This window comes from Phocoena sinus, chromosome 8 (genome assembly GCF_008692025.1).
Source record: "Phocoena sinus isolate mPhoSin1 chromosome 8, mPhoSin1.pri, whole genome shotgun sequence".
Taxonomy (NCBI): Eukaryota; Metazoa; Chordata; class Mammalia; order Artiodactyla; family Phocoenidae; genus Phocoena; species Phocoena sinus.
This window is the reverse complement of record NC_045770.1, coordinates 31,846,695-31,869,037: the sequence shown is the minus strand read 5'-3', so window position 1 is coordinate 31,869,037 and position 22,343 is coordinate 31,846,695. Positions and strand designations below refer to the sequence as shown.

The 22,343-nt window shown below is 36.6% G+C and overlaps 1 protein-coding gene and 1 non-coding gene across 2 annotated transcripts in view; both read left to right on the top strand.

Moving 5' to 3' along the window:
- The window catches only part of CEP126 (centrosomal protein 126), a 149,161-nt gene that overhangs the window by 102,239 nt on the left and 24,579 nt on the right, over nt 1-22,343 (top strand). The gene's annotated exons all lie outside the window — the stretch shown is intronic.
- Nucleotides 19,115-19,233, top strand: LOC116758863. Its single transcript, XR_004351252.1, has one exon. It is a non-coding gene; the product is annotated as a small nucleolar RNA SNORA57 (small nucleolar RNA).

Genomic DNA, 22,343 nt, shown 5'->3' with positions numbered 1-22,343 from the left:
CAACATCATTAATCATTAGAGAAATGCAAATCAAAACTACAATGAGATATCATCTCACACTGGTCAGAATGGCCAATATCAAAAAATCTAGAAAAAATAAAAGCTGGAGAGTGTGTGGAGAAAAGGGAACACTCTTGCACTGCTGGTGGGAATGTAAATTGATACAGCCACTATGGGGAACAGTATGGAGGTTCCTTAAAAAACTACAAACAGAACTACCATATGACCCAGCAATCCCACTACTGGGCGTATACCCTGAGGAAACCATAATTCAAAAAGAGTCATGTACCAAAATGTTCATTGCAGCTCTATTTACAATAGCCAGGAGATGGAAGCAACCTAAGTGTCCATCATTGGATGAATAGATAAAGAAGATGTGGCACATATATACAATGGAATATTACTCAGCCATAAGGAGAAACGAAATTGAGTTATTTGTAGTGAGGTGGATGGACCTAGAGTCTGTCATAGAGAGTGAAGTAAGTGAGAAAGAAAAACAAATACTGTATGCTAACACATATATATGTAATTTAAGGGAAAAAAATGTCATGAAGAACCTTGGGGTAAGACGGGAATAAAGACACAGTCCTACTAGAGAATGGACTTGAGGATATGAGGAGGGGAAAGGGTAAGCTGGGACAAAGTGAGACAATGGCATGGACATATATACACTACCAAACGTAAAATAGATAGCTAGTGGGAAGCAGCTGCATAGCACAGGGAGATCAGCTTGATACTTTGTGACCACCTAGAGGGGTGGGATAGGGAGGGTGGGAGGGAGGGAGATGCAAGAGGGAAGGGACATGGGAACATATGTATATGTATAACTGATTCACTTTGTTATAAAGCAGAAACTAATACACGATTGTAAAGCAATTTTACTCCAATAAAGTTGTTAAAAAAAAAATCTACAAATCAATAAGGGAAAAGGCAACTTAGTAGAAAAATGGAGGGGCAGGGGGAAGACTTGAATAGGAACTTCACAACAAAGGAAATGAAAATGAAAATAAACATTGATAGATATTCAACATTATTAGTAATGCAAAATAAAACAATGCAATATAGTTATATACACATCAGAAATACATGACTTTATTTTTTTTGCTTTTTTCGTCACCATGTGGCATGTGGGATCTTAATTCTCCAACCAGGGATCGAACCCGGGCCTCCTGCAGTGGAAGCATGGAGTCTTAACCACTGGACTGCTAGGTAAGAAGTCCCAAGACATGACTTTAAAAGCCTGGCAATGCTCAGGGTTGGCAAAGACGTACAGCTATTAGAGCTCTCTTATAATGCTGGTGGGAATGTAAACTGAGGCAATCTTTTAGGAAATTTTTTGCCACCACCTAATAAGTTGAACATGAACATACCCTACAATCCAGCAATTTTACTTCTACATGCATACCTAGTGAAAACCCTGCACATGTGTATCAGGAGACATGTATAAGTATATAGAGATCATCATTGTTACAAAATCCAAAAATTAAAAATATGTAAATGTGGTATATTCATGTGCTGGAATACCAATCAGCAAGGAAAATGAATAAACTATGGCTACACATAACATCATGGATGAATCCAAATAACATATAATTTTGAGCAAAATAAGAAAAATCACAGGAGAATAAAGACAGTTCAATACTATTTATGTAAAATCAGAAACATGCAAAACTAAACAATGTTGTTTGGGGGATATACACATATGTATTAAACCTATAGAGGAACAAAGTCAGTTTAGAGAGTTACCTCTGTGGAGAAGGGAAGGGAGTACAATCCACAGGGCAGTGTTGAGGTAAGGAGCTCCAGGATGCCTCCAAAGTGGTGATAATGTTCAAGTGTCTTAGCCTAGGTGGTTACACAAGACGTTAGCTTTATTATTATTAATTAAAATATGCATATATGTTTTATATACTCTGTGTTAATTTCAAAATTAAAATGTTTAAATAATATATTAATAAAAGGCAGGGTGCTAAAACACAAAGCAATACAGAACTAAAGCTATAAGTTTACGATGTAAAACTATGAAGATAAAGAGTAAAAACCTCAAGATAAAGAGTAAAAACCTCAAGTCAGTTTTTTTGGAGGGTTCTTTTTTCCATTAGATATTTCCACATATCTTAAATGCTTCATGTAAAAGATTCCACCTGAATTTTTTTCTTTTGCCCAGACCCTTGTTATTATGTGGACAAAAGCCAAAAGCCAAAAAGGCAAGAAATGATCAAATTACTAAACTTTTTCGTGCCTCATTAATTAAATAAACATCTCCTACTTTTTCCTGAGATGCTCCAAGAATGAAATTCACTTTTGGTTTAAAAAGAAGAAAGAAAAATTTAACAGAAAAGATAACCTAGCATTTGAACAAAGATTGGTTTAGAATAGTCAAGGTACTAAGAATGCCTTTTTAGCAACTAAATGTTATGTAATTGTTTTTAATCAAATTAACTCTATTTCCTCACCTAATATAAGTATAAAGACTGTTTCTGGGGACAACAGGAAAATAAGTCTCTTACTCGATTTTGAATATTTTGACATATCAGAATTTAATATTTGATTCTTTAGTCATTCTTCTCTTTCAATATACATAACTAAATTATTTGTATATCATGGTATAATTATTTCAGATGTACAAGAAACCATTTGCAAAAATCCATCCATCAAAAAGTACTTTAGGGCTTCCCTGGTGGCGCAGTGGTTGAGAGTCCGCCTGCCGATGCAGGGGACACGGGTTCGTGCCCGGGTCCGGGAAGATCCCACATGCCGCAGAGCGGCTGGGCCCGTGAGCCGTGGCCACTGAGCCTGCGCGTCCGGAGCCTGTGCTCCGCAACGGGAGAGGCCACAACAGTGAGAGGTCTGCGTACTGCAAAAAGAAAATAAAAATAAGTAAAAATAGAAATAAAAAATCATAATATAAAGATTTCTACATTGAGAGTATTTCATCAGTCATGGGAACAGAAACGAGCATCAGTGCACTATTCTTCAAATAATTTTAGATATGTAGCCTAATTAGAAGATTGTTAAGGAGTTTACATTGATAATGAGCGCATCCTTGCTCATATCCCTTCCATGTCTTCAGATTTCAAAACTGGACATTATTAGTTTGATTTTTTTTTTTTTTAAGTTTTGCCTTGACTCTGGATTCTGGCAGAGATATACATATAAATGAAAAACAGTCATTGCATTCAGGAATTTTCAGTCCAACAGGGATAAAGACATAAATGCATAGTATAAACAAATAGTTGTAATGTAAGGTAAGATAAGACTATGTGATGCACAATCTTAGGAAATCACAAAAGGAAAAAATCATATCTGGCCAGATGTGATCAGGAGACATTCAGGTCTATGGAAAGGGCATCCTCAAATTAAGACATTATCTGTACTCTCACAATCCTCAATTTAAATGTTCAACAAAGAAATATTATTTTAGAGAATTAATTGGATGTTTGTTCAATTGATTTTCATCATGTGCCCTCAGTTATGAAATCTTGACAGGAGAAAGTAAGTTTATGCAAATACACCTCATTTCTTGTTATTTGGTTTTACATAAATAAAGTTATACTTGTCTTACTTATGTTTCATATTTTTGCTATGCTCTGGGTATAGTAGTGAATAATAGTAAGTAAGAAAGAGGCTCTCCCTGCTCTCATGCAGTTTATTATTTACCTCTGAGCACATAGTTCTTAGAAGTGACCTTTTTGGTGTGGCATTTTTAATGCTACGATTTTTAGACGGAACTCTTGGCAAAGGTCATTTCAATTCCTGATGTATTTTTTCATGGTTATTTTTTACATCCTAGTTGTGTTTTTTGCTCAATTTTTCATCTCCAGCAATTTAAGTAATTTTTGCAGTGTTAATTTTTCTGGGTCTGAATTTTGATTGTGACAATTTTTTGTCATTTATGATATTTATGATTCTTACTTCACTTAAGTGAGATAATACCTACAGTGACTGAGATCACTCTTCTATACACTTCAACTTAAGCTGAAAACAGTTCACTAAACACAAATGACTGAGCATGAATTGTAAATACTACTCAACAGGAAGAGAAAGTTACCTACTCAGCAAATTACTATCTTGTGCACATTGGTGCACTGTGTCATGTTGCTAGAGTATCTACTAACTGAAAAGTTAATGGTGTGGATTAGGGTCTGGTAGGATTGAAATCATTTTTATCTCATATCTTTTTCATTCTTTTTGACAGGTGGTAACCATTAGCTTTCTTAGTCTCTTTATCTCCAACATGTTACTCTTCCGTATTTTAACATCACTAACATAGGTCAGGAACCTTCTTTTTTTTCAGGGAAAATGGTATAAATTCACAGAATTATTAACTCCCTGTTTAAGCAGCTGGCATCAAAATTACTTCATCCCCCTCCTCCATCAATACTGCTTCATTTGTCATATTCTGCGTAGGGATTTGAAAATTTTATTCTTGTTTGCCCTTTTGTCTGCTATTTTTATTTTATGTTACTTTACTCTTTACTTAGATTCACCAATTGTTGACATTTTGCCACACTTGATTTATCTGATAGAGGGATGGATGGATGGATGGATGGATGGATGGATGGATGGATGGATGGACGGATGGATGAAAGAGTAGAAAAAAATACATAGAATAGGATAGGATAAGACATACTTACACAAACATACATTTTAACGAACTGCTTAAAACTAAATAACAGACACGATGATACTTCCCCTCTAAATACTTCAGCATACATCTTGTCCTAAGAACAGATATTCTCCGACATAACCACAATACTATCATCACACCCAAGAAATTTAATATCAGATATGATATTATCTGATACCCATTCCATATTCAGAGTTCTTCAGTTGTCTATAAAAAAGTCTTCTGTGGCTATTTTATTTCTCTGATCCAGGTTCAAACCCAGGATTATACACTGCAATTAGTTGTCATGTCTTTTAACCTAGAAAAGTCTCTTTGCTCTTTTCAATCTTTCATACACATTGACACTTTCAAAGAATCCAGATCAGTTATCTTGTTGAATATCCTGTAATCTGAACTTGTCTGATTGTTTTCTCATTATTAGATTCAGGTTAATATTTATGGTAAATTCAGAGTTTCAAAGTTTATGCTTTTATAGCCTGTTTGTTTTCTTTTAATCACCTGGACTTACTCCTACCTATATATTGCCTTCAAGTCTTCTATTTAACTGCTTGTTATTTAGAGTCCAGAAAACAGATATGCAAGCTTTTAGAGTTACATTAAAGCAAATAAATAGGTATTTATTGCCTCCCCTGGGAATAAAGTGCATGGCTTTAGATATACTTTGGTCTTCTAAAAGATTTCAAAATTTGTTCCTGGATCTCCATTGTATTTTATATACATAAAATTATTTAATATGCAAGTTCTAGAAAGGCAATATATAACCATATTCTTACACTTTCTGTATGTATGACACAAGAGACCATTAAAACTGTATTGTATTTACCAGGACAACTGTGGTATAGCCTATTTCTAGTCAATAGAGATTTTTCTAAAAAAGATTTCCATCTCTTCAAACAATGGCAAAAATATCTACTGAGGAGTATTTGTTATTTTGGAGATGTTGCAGGTAAGCTTTTTATCAATGTTTTTTATTATACATTTCAGTTCCAATGTTTTCATACCCATATGAACTTAACAAGAATTTTGTTCTTAAATTATAATGTCTTATATAACAACTTTACAATGTACAAGTATTATGTAGTTAATTCAGAAACTGAATTTCTCAGCCTAGCAACATTAATTATATAATATCAGGTGCCCCAATACTGAAAACCCAAATGTCCTTGGTTTAAGATTTGAGAATTGGGCTTCCCTGGTGGCGCGGTGGTTAAGAATCTGCCTGCCAATGCTGGGGACACGGGTTTGAGCCCTGTTCCGAGAAGATCCCACATGCCACGAAGCAACTCAGCCCATGCACCACAACTACTGAGCCTGTGCTCTAGAGCCCATGAGCCACAACTATTGAGCCCGCCTGTCACAACTACTGAAGCCCGTACACTTAGAGCCCATACTTCGCAACAAGAGAAGCCACCTCAGTGAGAAGACTGCACACCACAACGAAGAGTAGCCTCCACTCACCACAACTAGAGAAAGCCCGCACGCAGCAACGAAGACCCAATGCAGCCGAAAATAAAAATAAATAAATAAGTAAATACACTAAAAGAAAAAAAAGATTTGAGAATTGATGCTTAATTCCCAGAAATTGTATCTATCTCTGGAAAATTCACAACTTGGGTGGTTTATATATTAATCCACTTCTCCCCACCCCACACATGCGTGGTTTTGTTGTTGTTGCTGTTTGTGTATTTACCCCTTCTATTGCCCTTTGGGGTTTGTTCCCCCACACAAGTGATTGATGGTGTTGATTTGGGTTTATCTCAGGCATAGAAGTAAGCTGATATATTCATTCTTGTTATGGTGTTTAGCATGAATTTTAAAAGACACTTTACCATTTCAAAAAATCATTTTAAAAGATCTAAAACAATTTCAATCATTTAAAACCATTATATGGAAAGAACAATAATGAACTTCTAATAGTGGGATTTCAGGCACTTTAACACTTGAGTGAGAGGAATAATTTTGAGCAGGAAGCCTTCTCAGTATCTTTCATATAGCACAGGCAATCTTCTGCTATTTCTTAGAGCAAGTGCAGTTCTGAGATTTCCAGAAGAAAAGTATTCAACCCACTCTTTCCTGTATCCCTTCACTGAACACTCATAATCAACTTAATAATTATAATATCTATCCCCATGGAGCACCTGTGAGGATTATGTGAGATAATCACCCATGTAAAACATTTAAAACAGAGCCTGTCACATAATATATGCTAAATACATGTTAAGCTAAATTATTAGTATTATTGCCACCATAATGATTATCTTAATAAGTTTAAATTGTCTCAAAAAAAAGTAACATTCCAGAAAGTACTTACATGAAATTTACATGCAAAGTATAACTTTCCCTTCAAAAAAATAAGAATTATTCTAACAATTTGTAGTCCCACCTGCCTTTCCTCTTACAGTGTCAATCTTCCATTCCAGCCAAACACATTTAGAGTGTTTCACTTAGGTTCATGCCCTCTTCACTTATGTTCATGCCCAATTCCTATCTACATTATATTTTTGCTCTGCTCTTCAGGTACAACCATCAAAGCTCCAACTTAATGTTAGTTCTCCCATGAAGTCTGTGACCAATCCAGCTATGATATTCTCACCTTCCTCTGAACTTATTACTGTAGTATTTCTGTTTTTATACATATACTCCATATGCACTTTTTTTAAACAGCGTTATTGGAGTATAATTGCTTTTCAATGTTAGTTTCTGCTGTATAACAAAGTGAATCAGCTATATGTAAACATATATCCCCATATCTCCTCCCACTAGCGTCTCCCTCCCAGCTTCCCTATCCCACCCCTCTAGGTGGGATAAGTTTACAAAGTTCAGTCACAAAGCACCGAGCTGATCTCCCTGTGCTATGCAGCTACTTCCCACTAGCTATCTATTTTACACGTGGCAGTGTATATGTGTCAATGTTACTCTCTAATTTTGTCCCAAATTACTCTTCCCCCTCCCTGTGTCCTCAAGTCCATTCTCAACATCTGTGTCTTTATTCCTGTCCTGGCTCCTAGGTTCATCACAACCATTTTTTTTTTAGATTCCACATATATGTGTTGGCATATGGTATTTGCTTTTCTCTTTCTGACTCACTTCACTCTGTATGACAGACTCTAGGTCCATCCACCTCATTACAAATAACTCAATTTCATTTCTTTTTTTTCTTTCTTTTTGCAGTACACGGGCTTCTAACTGTTGTGGCCTCTCCCGTTGTGGAGCACAGGCTCCAGACGTGCAGGCTCAGCAGCCATGGCTCACAGGCCTAGCCGCTCCACGGCATGTGGGATCTTCCCGGACCGGGGCACAACCCCGTGTCCCCTGCATCAGCAGGCAGACTCTCAACCACTGTGCCACCAGGGAAGCCCTCAATTTCATTTCTTTTTATGGCTGAGTAATATTCCATTGTATATATGTACCACATCTTTATCCATCCATCTGTCAATGGACACTTAGTTGCTTCCCTGTCCTGGCTATCATAAACAGAGCTGCAATGAACATTGTGGTACATGACTCTTTTTGAATTATGGTTTTCTCAGTGTATATGCCCAGTAGTGGGATTGCTGGGTCATATGGTAGTTCTATTTTTAGTTACTTAAGGAACCTCTATACTGTTCTCCATAGTGGCTGTATCAATTTACATTCCCACCAACAGTGCAAGGGGATTCCCTTTTCTCCACATCCTCTCCACAATTTATTGTTTGTAGATTTTTTGATGGTAGCCATTCTGACGGGTGTGAGGTGATAACCGCATTGTAGTTTTGATTTGCATTTCTCTAATGATTAGTGATGTTGAGCATTCTTTCATGTGCTTGTTGGCATTCTGTATATCTTCTTTGGAGAAATGTCTATTTAGATCTTCTGCCCCTTTCTGGATTGGGTTGTTTGTTTTTTTGATACTGAGTTGCATGAGCTGCTTGTAAATTTTGAACGTTAATCCTTTGTCAGTTGCTTCATTGGCAAATATTTTCTCCCATTCTGAGAGATGGCTTTTGGTCTTGTTTATGGTTTCCTTTGCTGTGCAAAAGCTTTGAAGTTTCATTAGGTCCCATTTGTTTATTTTTGGTTTTATTTCCATTTCTCTAGGAGGTGGGTCAAAAAGGATCTTGCTGTCATTTATGTCATAGGGTGTTCTGCCTATGTTTTCCTCTAAGAGTTTTAGAGTGTCTGCCTTTACATTAAGTCTTTAATCCATTTTGAGTTTATTTTTGTGTATGGTGTTAGGGAGTGTTTTAATTTCATTCTTTTACATGTAGCTGTCCAGTTTTCCCAGCACCACTTATTGAAGAGGCTGTCTTTTCTCCACTGTATATTCTTGCCTCCTTAATGAAAGATAAGGTGACCATATGTGCGTGGGTTTATCTCTGGACTTTCTATGCTGTTCCATTGATCTATATTTCTGTTTTTGTGCCAGTACCATACTGTCTTGATTACAGTAGCTTTGTAGTATATTCTGAAGTCAGGGAGCCTGATTCCTCCAGCTCCGTTTTTCTTTCTCAAGATTGCTTTGGCTATTCGGAGTCTTTTGTGTTTCCATACAAATTGAGAAATGTTTTGTTCTAGTTCTGTGAAAAATGCCATTCATAGTTTGATAGAAATTGCATTGAATCTGTAGATTACTTTGGGTAGTATAGTCATTTTCACAATGTTGACTCTTCCAATCCAAGAACATGGTATATATCTCCATGTGTTTGTATCATCTTTAATTTCTTTCATCAGTGTCTTATAGTTTTCTGCATACAGGTCTTTTGTCTCCTTAGGTAGGTTTATTCCTAGGTATTTTATTCTTTCTGTTGAAATAGTAAATGGGAGTGTTTCCTTAATTTCTCTTTCAGATTTTTCATATTTAGTGCATAGGAATGCAAGAGATTTCTGTGCATTAATTTTCTATCCTACTACTTTAACAAATTCATTAATTAGCTCTAGTAGTTTTCTGCTAGCATCGTTAGGATTCTCTATGTGTAATATCATGTCATCTGCGAACAGTGACAGCTTTACTTCCTCTTTTCTAATTTGGATTCTTTTTATTTCCTTTTTTTCTCTGATTGCTGTGACTAAAACTTCCAAAAACTATGTTGAATAATAATGGTGAGAATGGACAACCTGGTCTTGTTCCTGATCTTAGTGGAAATGGTTTCAGTTTTTCACCATTGAGAATGATGTTGGCTGTGTGTCTGTCATATATGGCCTTTATTATGTAGACATAAGTTCCCTCTATGCCTACTTCCAGTAGGGTTTTTATCATACATGGGTGATGAATTTTGTCAAAAGCTTTTTCTGCATCTATTGAGATGATCACATGATCCTTCATTTTGTTAATATGGTTTATCACATTGATTGATTTGCGTATATTGAAGAATCCTTGCATTCCTGGGATAAACCCCAGTTGATCATGGTGTATGATCCTTTTAATGTGCCATTGGATTCTGTTTGCTAGTATTGTGTTGAGGATTTTTGCATCTATTTTCATCAGTGATATTGGCCTGTAGTTTTCTTTCTTTGTGACATCTTTGTCTGATTTTGGTATCAGGGTGATGGTGGCCTCGTAGAATGAGTTTGGGAGTGTTCCTCCCTCCGTTATATTTTGAAAGAGTTTGAGAAGGATAGGTGTTAGCTCTTTTCTAAATGTTTGATAGAATTCGCCTGGGAAGCCATCTGGTCCTGGGCTTTCGTTTTCTGGAAGATTTTTAATCACAGTCTCAATTTCAGTGCTTGTGATTGGTCTGTTCATATTTTCTCTTTCTTCCTGGTTCAGTCTCAGAAGGTTGTGCGTTTCTAAGAATTTGTCTATTTCTTCCAGGTTGTCCATTTTATTGTCATAGAGTTGCCTGTAGTAATCTCTCATGATCCTTTGTATTTCTGCAGTGTCAGTTGTAACTTCTCCTTTTTCATTTCTAATTCTATTGATTTGAATATTTCCGTTTTTTTCTTGATGAGTCTGACTAATGGTTTACCAGCATTGTTTATCTTCTCAATGAACCAAGTTTTAGTTTTATTGATCTTTGTTATTTTTTCCTTCATTTCTTTTTCGTTTATTTCTGATCTGATATTTATGATTCCTTTCATTCTACTAATTTTGGTGTCTTTTTTGTTCTTCTTTCCCTAATTGCTTTAGGTGTAAGGTTATGTTGTTTATTTGAGATGTTTCTTGTTTCTTGAGGTAAGATTGTATTGCTATAAATTTCCCTCTTAGTACTGCTTTTGCTGCATCCCACAGGTTTTTGGGTCATCGTGTTTTCACTGTCATTTGTTTCTAGGTATTTTTTGATTTCCTCTTTGATTTCTTCAATGATCTCTTGGTTATTAAGTAGTGTATTGTTTAGCCTCCACGTGTTTGTATTTTTTTACAGATTTTTACCTTTAATTGATATCTAGTCTCATAGCGTGTGGTAAGAAAAGTTACTTGATATGATTTCAATTTTCTTAAATTTTCCAAGGCTTGATTTGTGACCCAAGTTATGGTCTATCCCAGAGAATGTCCATGAGCACTTGAAAAGAAAGTGTATTCTGGTTTTTTGGATGGAATGTCCTATAAATATCAATTAAGTCCATCTGGTTTAATGTGTCATTTAAAGTTTGTGTTGCCTTATTTATTTTCATTTTGGTTGAGCTGTCCATTGGTGAACGGGGGTGTTAAAGTCCCCTACTATGATTGTGTTACTGTCAATTTCCCCTTTTATGGCTGTTAGCATTTGCCTTATATATGGAGGTGCTCCTATGTTGGGTGCATAAATATTTACAATTGTTTTATCTTCTTCTTGGATTGATCCCTTGATCATTATGTAGTGTCCTTCTTTGTCTCTTGTAATAGTCTTTATTTTAAAGTGTATTTTGTCTGATATGAGAATTGCTACTCCAGTTTTCTTTTGATTTCCATTTGCATGGAATATCTTTTTCCATCCCCTCATTTTCAGTCTGTATGTGTCCCTAGCTCTGAAGTGGGTCTCTTGTAGACAGCATATGTATGGGTCTTGTTTTTGTATCCATTCAGCCAGTCTATCTCTTTTGGTTGGAGCATGTAATCCATTTACATTTAAGGTAATCATTGATAGGTAGGTTCCTATTACCATTTTCTTAATTGTTTGGGGTTGTTGTTGTGCATCTCTTCCTTCTCTTGTGTTTCCTGCCTAAAGAAGTTCCTTTAGCATTTGTTGTAAAGCTGCTTTGGTGGTGCCTAATTCTCTTAACTTTTGCTTATCTGTAAAGGTTTCAATTTCTTCATTGAATCTGAATGACATCCTTGCTGGGTAGAGTAATCTTGCTTGTAGGTTTTTCCCCTTCATCACTTTAAATATGTCCTACCACTCCCTTCTGGCTTGCAGAGTTTCTGCTGAAAAATCAGCTGTTAACCTTATGGGGATTCCCTTGTATGTTATTTGTTGCTTTCCCTTGCTGCTTTTAATATTTTTTCTTTGTATTTAATTTTTGATAGTTTGATTACTATGTGTCTTGGCATGCTTCTCTTTGGGTTTATCCTGTATAGGACTCTCTGCGCTTTCTGGACTTGACTATTTCCTTTCCCATGTTAGGGAAGTTTTTGACTATAATCTCTTCAAATATGTTCTCAGACCCTTTCTTTTTCTCCTGGGACCCCTGTAATTCGAATGTTGGTGCATTTAATGTTGTCCCAGAAGTCTCTGAGAGTGTCCTCAATTCTTTTCATTCTTCTTTATTCTGCTCCCTGGAAGTTATTTCTACCATTTTTTCTTCCAGGTCACTTATCCGTTCTTCTGCCTCTGTTATTTTGCTATTGATTCCTTCTAGAGTATTTTTAATTTCAGTAATTGTGTTGCTCATCACTGTTTGTTTGTTTGTTCTTTAGTTCTCCTAGATCCTTGTTAAATTTTTCTTTTATTTTCTCTATTCCATTTCTGAGATTTTGGATCATCTTTACTATCATTACTCTGAACTCTTTTTCAGGTAGGTTGCTTCTTTCATCTTCATTTATTTGGTATTGTAGGTTTTTACCTTGCTCCTTCATCTGTAACATATTTTTTGTTGTTTCTTTTGTTTTGTTTTGTTTTGTTTTGATGGGTGGTGCTATATTCCTTTCTTACTGTTTGTTTGGCCTATGACGTCTAGCACTGGAGTTTGCAGGCAGTTGGATAGAGCCAGGTCTTGGTGCTGAGTTTAGGACCTCTGGAAGGCCTCACTCTGATTGATATTCTCTGGGGTCTGAGGTTCCCTGTTAGTCCAGCAGTTTGGACTTGGAGTTCCCACCACAGGAGTTCAGGCTCGACCTCCGGCCTGGGAACCAAGATCCCTCAAGCTTTGTGGAGCAGTTAAAAAAAAAAAAAAGAAAGAAAGAAAGAAAGAAAAAAAAAAGGAGCAGTACAATATCAAAGAATAAAAAACAAAATAAAATTAGAAATATAAAAAATATATTAGGAGAAATTAACCTATAATTGAAACAACCAGTCACTGGGGGTTCCTCCCATCCCCTTAGGTGTCCATGGTCCCCCATCGGTGCCTGGTAGGTGCCCTAGTTGTGAGGAGACGTGAATTCTGCATCCTCCTGGTATGCCATCTTGACTCTGCCCTCTCTGTATGCACTTTTGTTAGTTGTCTTTATATGTGAATAATCTTCTTTAGAACTATAATCTGAGAGGCTATTTTTCACTTATCTGCCTACTTCACAGAAACTTGCACATACTAAATACTTGAAAATATTGGTTGAGATTTTATGATTTTTTATACATGGGCTTTGAATATATAAATTATCCACATTTTTCAGACTGCAATAAAATGCAGAGATTTATTTGAAACTGAAACTTTTTTTTAATATTCTGACCATTTTATACTCCATAAAAGTACAACTGTTTCTAGAGTTCTTCCAAAGCCCTTTACTGAGTGTTAATATTTAATCAATTAATATTCTTTGTGACAACTGAATATTGTTGAGATATAATTAGAAGAAAGGAAACTCACACTTACTGGGTTCCTATCCTTGAAAAGCACTATGCCAAATGGTGTCATGCATATTCTTCTGTTTAATCTTCTCAGCTAAAGACATCAAGTAATTTTCTCAAGTCTCAGAACTGTTCAGTGGTGAACTAGGGTTTATAGTTTCCCATCTTCCCCCCAAAATCTGTTCCTTTTACAATTTTTATTTCAATTAATGACACCATCATATACCAAATTTCCCAGAGAGAAATTTGTATCTCATCCAGGCTTCTCATTCTCCCTTACCCCTAGTCAATAAATCCTGTTAATAATAAAGTGCATCTCAAATCCATTCACTCCTCTCCATTTCTACTGATAGTATCTTAGTTTAAGAATTCATCATGTCTCATCTAGACCATTTCAACAGCCTCCCTGTTTGCTCACTCCACTGCCTCTTTCACACCACCACCAGAGTAATCTTTTTAAAGCACAAATGTGAACATATCACTCTCTCTCTTAAAACCCAACCTCAGTAGTTACACATCACCTAAAAGATAAAATTATATCTCCAGAGAACTACATTCAAGACCTTTTCACCCTCATCTCCAGTTGCTCCACAGCTCATAATTTACACACTCTTGAGTAACAGGCAGATCTCCCTGGAACTTCTTGCAGTTTCCAAGGCCCACACTGCTCCCACTGCCTCTCAGGACTTGCTCGTAAATGTCTCTCTCCTACTCTTCTTTAAGACTTGACTTCAGTGTCATCCCCTTTAGATGGGCTTATTCAGCCCAAACTTTGTCCCATCCAAAATTTAGAATTTCTTCTTTTTGGCAAGCCATAGCAGCCTGATTTTTTTTCCTTTTTTTTTTTTTTTTTTTGTAAAAACTATGGTATTTGTCTCTTTTTATTTGTTGAACAGATATTACCTGAGTTCTTACCATGTGCCAGGCTGGGACTAGAAAGAGGAAAACACTTTCCTTTCCTGAAGTAATGTGCATTATAATAGAGACAATATGCAAACAATATAGGATAATAGGGTTACCACAGGGCATCCTCAAGACACCTACCATGATTTTTCAATGTAAAAACTAGGAATCTTAGAAGCAGAATTTTTAGTTTGGAATGTTGTATTTACTTTTTTAAATGAAATAAATTTAATGAATTTTTAACATTTACCTTCCCAAGCAACTTCTTTAGCCCAATATGTTGTTAAACTATTCCTAGGGTATTATATCGGCTCCAAGTGTCTCCTGTAGAAAATGAAATTATTAAATTTTGACCATTTACACAGCAGATTATGATTTTAAAAAGCATCTCTTAAGCAAATCTTACCAAAGAGTAAAGATTATGGACTATTATGATTAGTATGATGCCTTATGTAAAGTGGTAGTCACTATGTTGAGACTGATGTATATGTAGCATTTGAGAAATTGAATTGTGAGTTTAGTTTTATTAAAGTCTGTATTTTGTAAGGAGATCCACCTTACAGGTTTTACCTTAAAGTCTATGAATACTACAGTTAAAGAATATTCTGAAATTATGTTACAGAACAGCCAGCCAAGGACCAATCCATCCTGATGTTGGATCCGGATCACAGAGAAAACACTGATGAAGTATAACAGTAACATCATTATTTTTGAGAATCTCCTGTAAATATATCATATATTTATGCATTTGTTAATTATTAAAACACTATAACCATAAAATAAAGGTAAATCATAACATGGGCAATGGAGATAAATTGACTAGTTTATATTAATGCTACAAATTATACTTTATTATGTTTTTATTGATAAATACATTTTTAATAAATGAAAATACTTCATTGTTTTTAATGAGTATGCTACTGGAAATAAAGTCATTGTATTTAAAAATAAAATAAGGCATTTTATTATTCAAATTATGTATTAGCTATAGTACTGAAGCTTGTTTTTCTGAAATTCCTAATAAATTCTACAAAATTTTTGTACAGCGGTGTAAAAAGTTTATGATTAATAATTCCTCTCATAAATAGTAATGCTATTTATTTAAGACTTTGAAGGATCTCTGTACTTCGGAGATGTTACCAAGGGGTCTTGTTCTCAATTATGCAGGTTCAGAAATTAAAGTTATCACTTTATCCAGGGCTGATGGGTCTCTAAAAAACTGACTTTACTAGCAAAGCTCACAAGGTAAATGGTAAATATAAAACATAAACTGCAATCTCAACTGGATTACTTGAATTGCCTGATCGGTATGTTCTTTTCCCAATAAGAAAGTCTGCTGGAGAAACCAGATATATATTATAAGTTTGATTTTTTCAGTATAGAAACAAAGCCAAAAGTTGTATGATCATAAAAAAATGTTTTCATAGAATTATGACAGTCTCATACATCCTTTTATTTTCCATCAACTATTTCTACTTCATGTTCTCATCACCTCTCATCTGGACTATCTCAAGATGAATTTCTTACCTCTGGCACCAATAAGGCAGCTAGAATGGCATTTCTAAAGTGTGAGTGAAATGACCAGAATGAAAATTACATCAATCCAATCTTAAATGTTTTTAGAGCTTCCTCTCTGGCTACTAGAGAAAATTTACACTCCTGAGTGTGGCATGTAAGGCTCTTCATATTATGAGTCCTCCCTCCTTACCTACATCATCTTTAACACCTTTCTCACCACACCACTTATTCCAATATACTGAACTCTTCATAGACTCCCAAATACAACCTGCTATTTCATGCCTCTCTGCTTGTACATATACTACTATCTTGGAATGCCTTCCCTTTCACTCTACTTACATCTGCCTAATAAAATTTAATTAATTCTTTTAAATTCTGCTTAGGTTGAATTTTCTCCAGTTTTTCCTAATAATCATCTCTACTGCCTCCTGTATATAAATTATGTACTTTGTACCCCAAACTGTAATTATTTGTGTGTATAAATGTCTCCTTCTAAATCAAGAGCTCCTGGAAACTAAAGATTGTCATTCGTTTGTGCCCTTAGGAATTAAAATAGGGTACATAGTGGCAGATCAAAATAACAAATAAAGGAAAAAATATTCAATTGTTCAACTTATTGAGCCCCTACTATGTGCTAGGTACTGCTCTGTGTGTTAGAGATACAATAAAAGACAAAACTTATTATTTGCCATTATGGAACTTAAATTTTAGTGCGGATTACAGATTTTAAAACATAAAACTATAACATCAGATAGTTATACAGTATACCAAATGAAAACCAGAGCATGGTAAGGGACAGAGAATGATGGGAGTACTATTTTAGAGACAGAGGTAGAGTGCTCAGAGAAGGGCTCTGAGAAGGTGACATTTGAGCAACTATCTGAGTGAGTAGGAGAGCTAACCTTGGTGGTAGTAGAATAGAATTCTACATAAAGGGGACCTTCCACAGGAGTGTGCTTAACATGTTTAAGGAATAGAAATGCCAGCATGGCTATTGAGCGGCAAGCAAGGCAGAATTACTGGGAAATAATGTAAGAGAGGTAGCCACAGGCAGGACCATCTAGGGCTTGTAGGCCATGGGATTTCAGTCTAGATTTATGTGAATGAATCCTTTGCAGGGTTTAGGGTAAGGGAGGAACATGATCCTTTTAAAGGATCACCCCGGTGTCTGGAACATATATTTAGGAGAGGGAAGAAGGGGACCAATTAAAGAACTTTTGCAATAGCCTAAGTGAGAGAAGTTTATGGCTTGGATCAGGTTAACAATGGTGGCAGTAATAAGCGGTCAGATAAAGAATATATTTTGAAATATTTTATGATGGAATGGATGTGAAATAAAGAAAAGGAGCAATCAAGGATGATTCCAATGTTTTTGGGCCTGAGTACCTGTGTGAATGATGGAACCATTTCCTGAGATGAGGAATACAGAAGGAGAAGCAGGTTTTGGCTGAAAATCCATTTTTAGGTTTAAGATGCTTATTATTTATCCAAGTGGTGATACTAAATAGGTAGTTAAATACACAAGTCTGGAATTTGGGTGTGTGGCCCTGAATCAACATGTAATTTGGGAATTGCCAGTGTGCAGATGATATTTACAGCCGTGAAATTAGTTGAAATCACCTGGAGAGAGAATGTAGCTAGAGAAGAGATCTGAGCAGCGAAGAAAGAAATTGTCTCAAGAAGGAGGGAGGAATCAACTGTGTCAAAGCTGGTAATAAGTTTGGGTTAAATTAAGACTGAAAAACTCCCGCTGGATTTGGCTACCTGGAGGTCGCTGGTGGTTTTTTTTTTTTTTTTTTTGCGGTACGCAGGCCTCTCACTGCTGTGGCCTCTCCCGTTGCGGAGCACAGGCTCCGGACGCGCAGGCTCAGCGGCCATGGCTCATGGGCCCAGCCGCTCCACAGCATGTGGGATCTTCCCAGACCGGGGCACGAACCCGTGTCCCCTGCATCGGCAGGCGGACTGTCAACCACTGCACCACCAGGGAAGCCCCTCACTGGTGGTTTTGACAAAAATGATTCAGCAGAGTTTTGGAACAAAAATCTAATTGGAATGGGTTCAAGAGGGAGTAAAAAAAAAAAAAAAAGATAATAATAAGGTATTACCAGAAATTTTATAGGAATAAACTTAAAAGTTAGGCAAAATGGAACTGGTTAGCAGAATTATGGTCCCCCAAGATGTTCACATCCTCTTCAGGACACGTGAAGATATGACCTTAGATGGCAAAAGGAACTTTGCAGATATGACTAAGTTAAGGATATTAAGATGGGGATGTTATCCTGGGTTATCTGGGTGGATTCAGTGTAATCATAAGGGTCCAGATAAGTAAAAGAGGAAGGCAGGAGGGTCAGTGTTAAAGTCAGAGAGAGATATGCATATTATGCTAAACTGCAGGTTTTGAAGATGGAGGAGGGGGCCACACCCTTAGGGATACAGGTGGCCTCTAAAAGCAAGAAAAGGTAAGGAAACAAATTCTGTCCTAGAGCCTACAGAAGTAACAGTCCTATCAACACCTTGATTCTAGCCCACAGAAACCCATTTTAGATTTCTGATCTTTATAACTAAGTAACAAATTTATATTGTCTTAAGACACTAAGTTTGTGGTATTTTGTTACATCACAATAGGAAACTAATACACCATTTTACATAACATAGTCATGGGTTATGGGGATTAGAATGTGACTTTTTTTTTTTTTTGGCGGTACGTGGGCCTCTCACTGTTGTGGCCTCTGCCGTTGCAGAGCACAGGCTCCAGACACGCAGGCTCAGCGGCCATAGCTCACGGGCCCAGCCGCTCCACAGCATGTGGGATCTTCCCACACCGGGGCACGAACCCGTGTCCCCTGCATCAGCAGGCAGACTCTCAACCACTGCGCCACCAGGGAAGCCCAGAATGTGACTGTTTTTGGTGAATCATTATTCTGTTACCATAATCCAGAGACAGTTAAACCCACCCAAGGTCATGACCAACTGAAAGAAGCAGCATTTTGTACCATCTTATTTGGGGTGTATAAGAACAGAATTTAGGAAGGCAAGAGTAAATTTAGAGCTTAGATTTTAAAAAATAGAAAGTTGTATGCCTCTACTAGTAAATATTTTGAGACATTTTTTTATGCCATCAATACAATTTTGTGAATTTTGATGTCATTTATTAAATGACATTCCTCTCAGTCCCAGTAATGTATGGAGGTCTAGGGAAAGGGCTCTGGCCTTCCCAGTGTCACATCTTTGGCACGGAAGGCTTCCATTCCATATGTTCTAACCTCAAGTGCCCGGACACCTGGCTCCAAGGAGCAGGGCAAAACCAGAGTTCAGCAGGCTCCTTCCTGGGGTACTCATGCCTTCTTTGATTTCAGGTCTGTGGAGCTGCCCTAGGAGCCAGAGTTGTGGTATCCCCTCCTCTTCCACATTGCATTGCAAACTATAAAGGCTGTTCTACAGTAAATAAATAAACAAACAAACAAACAAATAAATAATGATATTCCAATGGGGTAAGCAGGCCAAATGGGTGTGCCATGATGTTTGTGAAGTATTCCAAACATCTCAAATGAAAATTTGCGGGTTTTTTTAAAGACAAATATTTATATTTATATGCTACTGTAGATGTATTCAACAGCATCCTACATGCCAAACCAGCTCCACATTTAATAATCCCTAACTTTAATTCCTTTCATTTGTGCATCAAAGAATGCCTCTACAAACAAGGATAGTTAAAAATAGTTAAAATCCAAAGTCAGCCTAGGCCAAAACAGCCTCACTAGTAAGCTGGTAAAGCAGGATAAGATTTGTACTTTACTAATACATTATGACATTGTCCACTACTAGAATCACTGTGCAATATTGGCCATAACTCCCCCAAAAATAAATGTTAGAATTTTAGATCCAGAGTGGGTTCATTTAAAGTGAGAAAAGTAGAAAGACAAAGAGTAGAGGTTCCTTTTGAATTAAAGTGAAAGAGAATAGCATTTTGCATGCTACAAAAGTGAAGACTAAGTGAGAATGTGATAGTATATATATTTTAAAATAAGGTAAGAAAGAAAAATGCCTTCTCACACTGAGTTTTAAGTTTTAGGGAAAAAGGATTCTCTTTCGAATTGGGAAAGTAAATTTAGAAGAATCAAAGAAAGCATCACTTTCCTCAATGAACAAACTAATAAAACTCACTACAAGATATAGTAATCTCTTAGGCAAAGGATATCAAAAAAATCAGAAGAGGGACTTCCGGGCTTCCCTGGTGGCGCAGTAGTTAAGAATCTGCCTGCCAATGCAGAGGACACGGGTTTGAGCCCTGGTCTGGGAAGATCCCACATGCCATGGAGCAACTAAGCCTGTGTGCCACAACTACTGAGCCTGTATGCTGCAACTACTGAAGCCCGCAGGCCTGGAGCCTGTGCTCCACAACAAGAGAAGCCACCATGATGAGAAGCCCATGCACCGCATCAAAGAGCAGCCCGCTCACTGCAACTACAGAAAGCCCGCGTGCAGCAACAAAGACCCAACACAGCCAAATAATTTTTAAATTAATTAATTAACTAAAGAAATAGAAAAAAATTATAAAACGAAAAAAGAGGGACTTCCTTAGTGGTGCAGTGGTTAAGAATCCACCTGCCAGTGCAGGGGACACAGTTGTGATCCCTGGTCCAGGAAGATCCCACATGCTGTGGAGCAACTAAGCCTGTGCACCACAACTACTGAGCCTGTGCACTAGAGCCCACAAACCACAACTACTGAGCCTGCATGCTGTAATTACTGAAGCCTGCGTGTCTAGAGCCCATGCTCCACAACAAGAGAAGCCACCGCAATGAGAAGCCTACACACCGCAACGAAGAGTAGCCCCTGCTCGCCACAACTAGAGAAAGCCTGCATGCAGCAAAGAAGACCCAATGCAGCCAAATAAATAAATAAATTTAAATAAATAAAGGGATTTGAAAAAAATAATCAAAAGAAAATTTAGACACACTTGTAGGAGGCAGAGCTTCTAATAACTGATAAGAGAAATTTAGACAGGTTTATCTAAAATCACTGTCAGAGAGGATCACTTGCTTACAATAGCATGGAAACACATTTGGATATTTGAACTGTCCAAGCATGAGTCTGGAAATATTTTAAGCAAATGTTTTAATTAAAATATAACACATATATAAAGGGGGAACAAATCATGTATATATCACATATATCTTCATAAAATTTTATGAAGTAACCACCACCTAGATTAAGATATGGAACATTACTAGCACCCCAGAAGTATTACACATTACCCCTCAAAAATAATTGCTATTCTGACTTCTGTCACCAGAGATTTAATTAGTCCATTTTGGGCATTTATATAAATAAAATCATACTGAAGTATATATATGTAATATTAAAATAAAATTGGCATCAAAGAGGATTACCATAACCTCATTTTAAATCCATGTTGGCAAAGCACATGAAGAGATGCTCAACATCACTAATTATTAGAGAAATGCAAATCAAAACTGCAATGAGGTATCACCTCACACTGGTCAGAATGGCCATCATCAAAAAATCTACAAACAATAAATGCTGGAGAGAGTTTGGAGAAAATGGGACCCTCCTACACTGTTGGTGAGAATGTAAATTGGTACAGCCATTATGGAGAACAGTATGGAGGTTCCTTAAAAAACTAAAAATAGAACTACCAAATGATCCAGCAATCCCATTCCTGGAGAAAATCATAATTCAAAAAGATACATGCTTGACCACCTAGAGGGGTGGGGTAGGGAGGGTGGGAGGGAGATACAAGAGGGAGGAGATATGGGGATACATGTATATGTATAGCTGATTCACTTTGTTATAAAGCAGAAACTAACACACCATTGTAAAGCAAATATACTCCAATAAAGATATTTAAAATATATATATATACATGCACCCCAATGTTCATTTCAACACTACTTACAATAGCCAGGACATAAAGGCAACCTTAATGTCCATCAACAGAAGAATAGATAAAGAAGATGTGGTGTATACACACACACACACACACACACACACACACACACACACACACACACACAAAATGGAATATTACTCAGCCATAAAAAAGAATGAAAATGCTCTTTGCAGCAACATGGATGGACCTAGAGATTGTCATACTGAGCAAAGTTAAAAGTCAGACAGAGAAAGACAAATATATGATATCACTTATATGTGGAATCTAAAAAAAATGGTACAAATGAACTTATTTACAAAGCAGAAATAGAGTCACAGATGTAGAAGCAATCTTGTGGTTACCAGAGGGGAAAGCGGGGGAGGGATAAATTGGGAGATTGGGATTGACATATACATGCTATTATATATAAAATAGATAACTAATAAGGAACTACTGTATAGCACAGAGAACTCTACTCAATACTCTGTGATGACCTCAA